Raw genomic sequence first — 5,422 nt, forward strand, 5'->3', positions numbered from 1 at the left:
TTATCATCTCTCTGTCTGGCTATCTATCTATCTATCTATCTATCTATCTATCTATCTATCCATTTCTTGATTAGTGTATTTATTTATTTTTTTGTTTTCTGAGACAGGATTTCTCTCTAGCTTTGGAGTCTGTCCTGGATTCAGACCTGGTCACAGCTGTACCTGGAAATAAAAACAAAAACCAAAACCAAAACAAAGCAAAAGCCAGGCAGGACTGTATGGTTGACCTTCCCTTTCCCCCTCCCCCATGGGCTCCTCAGAGGCGGTGAGGCCTCCTGCAGGGAATCCACAGAGCCTCTGCCCAAGGCTCTCCAGGGGACCCACTCTCTCCCTTTCTCCCCCAGCCTCAGGGCTGCCGGCTACATCTATCTCAGGCATAGGTGGCGGGCACTCTGGCTATGCAGGACGTGACAGACACAGACACGCAGAGAAGCAGGGAGAAACAGAAACGGTGCCCACTCTCTCACTCGATGCAGGCATGCAGGAGGAACAATGAAAGAATGAGAACTGGAGAGATGGAATTTCTGGAATGTCCAGAAACCACATGGTGGGTATCTAGTGCCCTCTTCTGGTGACAGGGAGTACAGCACAGATTTGGGTTCTTGTGCTCCTGAGACCTACCCCAATTTCATAGTGACATTATCCTATCATACCCTATATATCACATATAGGCTTGCTTGATATCACACACATACACTGCCTGCGTTTCTGCCTGACCCCTGTGAGAGAGCCTGGTACCTTCAGAAGACAGAAGATGGAGTGTGGGTCTGTCTGTCTGTCTCTCTATCTATCCATCTATTCTTCCATCTTTGTATGCATCTATTGATTTATGTAATACTTTATTCTTTTGTTTGTTTGTTTGTGACAGGGTTTCTCTCTAGTTCTCTCTAATTGAGTCAGTCCTGGAACTAGCTCTTGGAGACCAGACCGAGTGCTGGAATTAAAGGCATGTACCACCATTACCCGGTTAGAAGTTTTTTTAAAAAGTAGGCAATTAGAGCTACAAATTTCCTCATAGGACTGATTTTACTGTGTGCCAAGGTTTGTGTAGGGTTTTGCTTTCATTTTCTTGAGTGAATATACCCCCCCCCCGCCCCCCGTCTCTCTTAGTCTAGAGCTCTGTTTTGTCTTCCATGAGCTCTGAGGGCACTTGGCTTGAGTGTGATACACACACAGACTTACTATTAAGGAAAGTTCAAGATCAAGATCCTTTCCTAACTCTGTGACCTTGCAACAGAGAAGTTTCAAAGTGTGTGAAGGGTGTGCCTAGGGCTCCACTGGCTTTCCTTGATGTACACATCTGTTGCCTTTCCTGTAAACATCGTTGTTGGAGTTGAGAAATTGTTGATCTGAACTCAGGCAATTTCATGTAATAGCCCTGGCTCTCCTGGAACTCACTTTTATAGACCAGGCTGTCCCTTTGGTGACATTCTGTGTGTGTGTGTGTTTTTTTTCTTCCTCTTATTTTCTATCTGCAGTCAATATTGGTGTAAGGACTGTGCACCTGTATATTCACTGCTCTGATCCTTGCCTCCTTCCTTCCTCCCTTCCCTCCCTCCCTCCCTCCCTCCCTCCCTCCCTCCCTCCCTCCCTCTCACCATGGCCTAATTGTGGCAGAAGCCCCTGGCCCCCCACCTAGTCCTGTCACCGATGAACGGTCAGACACGCTCTTTGTTTCCCGTGAGCGATTGATTCGCCTGTTTTCCCAGCTGCCTGTGGTCTCGGTCGTACTTTCGTTTTCGTCGCCCCGAATGTCCAGGCCGGCCCGCGTTCGGGGGTGGGTGGGGGAACCGACAGGGGGGTTCCCTGTCCTGTTGTGGGCCCGTGTCGCCTCCGGGCGTGAGCGTGGGAGGACGCTGTAACGCCAGAGAAGGTGAAGACGCCGCGGCCGAGCGAGCGGGCGAGCGAGCGATGTATGTCGGTCGGTTGTCGGGCGCCACCTAGCGGTGGCCTTTTTTGTGCAACGCTCCTGGTCCTCGGTCGTTGACGAGGACGGGGCGAAATGGCTTTTGTGAGGCGGAAAGAGTGACGAGAGTCCCGGCCCGGCAGGCGGGTGTGTCCCGGAGTTGGTGTCGTGCTTGGGAACGGTCTCTGTGTAGGAGGTTGTGCCGGAAGAGTCACCCATGGGTGCGCTGGGGCTGGAACCGAGTGAAAGGAGCAGATGGGAAGGGTGCTGGGAGACTTGAGCGGGTCGACCAGAAGGCATAAGTCGTTGGCGTACCCCCGCTAGGTGTCGAGTCTACCCGGGCCCAGGATCGGTGAAGTACCCCGGCTTTAAAAGTTGTTTTTCCCTTGCCTTTTAAACTCTCTTCTAAGAGCCCTGGGACCCGGCGACCCTCGGCCGAGAGGAGGCGTTGGTTGATCCCGGCTTCCCCGCTGCCCTGTCACGGACTCGTTGGGGTCTCGGACTTTTTTTTTTTTTTTTTTTAATTCTTTCCCCCTCTTGCCAGAACCCTCGGTCCTCAGCGGCGGACCTTGCCATCCTGAGGCCGAGAGGAGGCTGTAGTCCCGGCTTTCTCGCTTCCCTGGTTCGGACTCTCGGAGCTTTTTATGCATTTTTTTTTTTCTTTCCTCTTGCCAGAACCCTCGGTCCTCAGCGGCGGACCTTGCCATCCTGAGGCCGAGAGGAGGCTGTAGTCCCGGCTTTCTCGCTTCCCTGGTTCGGACTCTCGGAGCTTTTTATGAATTTTTTTTTTTTTTCCTCTTGCCAGAACCCTCGGTCCTCAGCGGCGGGCCTTGCCATTCTGAGGCCGAGAGGAGGTGGTGGTCCCGGCTTCCCTGTTCACTGGTCCCCGGTTTCTTGGACTCGAGATTTTATTTTTTTTTTTCCCCCAAGTTTTTCTTCTTGCCCGTCTCCATCCCTAGCGGCTGGTCGCAGGGTCTTCGGCCGGGAGGAGGCTGGGCGCCCGGCTTTCTGGCATGTCCACCTCGCTCTCTCGGTCCTGTCATGGTTATGAGGTCGACCAGTTGTTCCTTTGAGGGTCGGTTCTCTTGTTTATGGGGACATTTTTGGGACATTTCACCCAGCCTCACTTTCAGGAGTTCTGTGTGGTCTGTGAATGACTCCCCGGACCTGTTGTCATTCTTCTAATGGTTACTATCTGTCCTTATTGTACCTGCAGATAGGTGCTGACACGCTGTCCTTTAATTGGGTGACATTAAAGGACGCTAGGTGGCGGTCTCTCTTCTGAGCCTCGCTCGCTGGGTGCTTTTTCTCCCGCCTAGCCCAGCCTGCTGTCCCCGGGTTTCTCGCTGCCTTTTGGGACTGGGCCCGTGCGTGCTTTCCCGAGTGGCTTTCTGAGGTGACTGGCTTCCTTGCTTTTTTTTTGCCAGTGGTGAAGCGTGTCAGGCGTCCCCGCTTTGTGGTCTGTCGCCCGTGCCGTTTGGATGGTGGGAACTGTCTCTCGATGCTTCTCCCTTACCGTCCCGGTGCTTGCTTTTTTTTTTTTTTTTTTTTTTTTTTTTTTTTGGGATCAGATCGTGGAGCTCCCGAGTCTCCATGGACTTGGGTGGGTCCCCCGGTCCTCTGCTTCCCCAGTGCCTCCCGAGCGCACTGTTTTCCCCCTCCCTCGTTGTGGAGCTCCCGAGCCTCCATGAGTCCTTGCGGGGGGGGGAGGGTTACTCAGTCTGACCCTTCTGCTGCCTTATGTGCCTCCCGAGTGCACATTTTTTTTTGGATTTCCCCGTGGACCCCACCGCTGTTTTTTTTGGTTGTGGAGGTGTGAAGGGTTTTCCTTTTTTTTTTTTTCAATTTTTTTTTTCAATTTTTTTTTTTTTTTTTTTTTTTTTTTTTGGTGGCATGTGTTGGTGCTCTCTCGCTCGTTTCTTCCCGGTTCTGCTTTGTCGATCGATGTGGTGCCCTCGCTCTGTGTTCATTCGGGCCGGAGGCCTAAGCCGCGCCAGGCGAGGGACGGACATTCATGGCGAATGGCGGCCGCTCTTCTCGTTCTGCCAGCGGGCCCCTCGTCTCTCCTCCCCACCTTTTACCGGTGGTGTGTGGAAGGCAGGGGTGCGGTTATCCGGCCTGAGCCCTGTGAAAGCCCCTCCGCACTGCTCGCTGTGGTTCGTGGGGGTTCCTGTGAGGCGCGCCGGGGGCTCTGTTCCCCCCGTCGCGCGTTTCACTCTGCCCACCGTGTGTGGTCTGTTTAGCCCTCCTCCCTCCGAGCCGGGGGAGGGTCGGCTGATGTGCCGCGTCACGTGTGTCCCTCCCGAGCGGGCTCGCGTGCACGCGTCTTGCTTGCCATCCTCGTTGGTGCTCCTGGAGCGTTCCAGGCCGATCTTCAGAGGTGCCCGGTTCTGAGCGGCGGCGGCGTTTCCCGGTTCTCTGACGTGTGTGCCTCCTGTGCGCGGTCCGGCCTTTAGCGGTGTTCCTCTGCGAGGTGTGCTCTCGTTGGGTTAAGATGACCCCGATGATGAAGGGGGTCGAGGCGAAGCGGTAAGAGGCTCTCTGAGGTTCCCCTCCGTGAGCGGAGGACGTCGGGCGAGCGGCCCACCGTGCGCTGCCTTCTCCCGTAGGCTGTGAGCGCTGTGTGGTGTTGAGCGGTCGCGGCCGGCCTTTTTTCTTCTCACCGTTAAAGGTGGGTGGTCTGTCGATTGACGAGAATGCCTCCCCGCCTGGTGTTAGACCCGGTGGGTGTTCCTGGAGAGGCAGGCCTGGCTCTCGGGGGACCGCTTTGTGCATTATGTTTTCTCTCGGTCCGGTCCCCTGTGTCCGCGAACGCTCAAGAACGCGCCCCGGAAAGGAAGTAAGAGCCTTGCCGATACCGCAGGCCCCCCCGCCTCGCTGCGCTCGAGATCATCGAGCGGTGTGTGTGTCGCTCCCCCGGCTCTTGCGCTGCCGCGGCCGGAGGCTCGTCGGGCCGGGTCCGTCCCGCCCGCCCTCAGTGAGAAAAAAGTGCCTTCTCTAGCGATCCGATGAGCGGGCGTGCTTGGGGTCTCCCGTCGGCCCGCCTGGTCGCCCCAGCACGCCCTGACCTCCCGATGCGCGTAGCTTCGGCCGGGTGCCCCTCGCCGCGTCCCGTCTTTGGGGGGGGAAACCCGAGCGTTTGTGTCGCCCACTGCGGCCCGCGCCTCCTCGCTCCGAGTCCGGGGAGGAACCACGCGGGACAAGAGAGCGTGTCGTGACGCCGGCGTGTCGTGCCGGAGCCCGGGACGTGTTACCCGTGGCGGGGAACGAAGGGGCCGCGTGTGCGCGCGCCCGAGTGCCGCGGGACCCCGATCCCCCCGCTCCCCCGAGGGTGCGTACGCGCCTCGGTCGGGGCGCGGAGCCGAGCAGGGAAGAGAGCGGGGCTGGGTGGCGGTGGGCTCCCGGGTCCCACCCGTCCGCCGTCCGTGCCCGCCGCGAGCGGTCCCTCCCGCGCTTCCCCGTCTTTGCCGTTCCCGCGGACCGCGGCCTCGCTGCGCGCGTCGCGTGCGTGCGTCG

This window comes from Chionomys nivalis, unplaced genomic scaffold, assembly GCF_950005125.1.
Source record: "Chionomys nivalis unplaced genomic scaffold, mChiNiv1.1 scaffold_74, whole genome shotgun sequence".
In the NCBI taxonomy this organism is placed as follows: Eukaryota; Metazoa; Chordata; class Mammalia; order Rodentia; family Cricetidae; genus Chionomys; species Chionomys nivalis.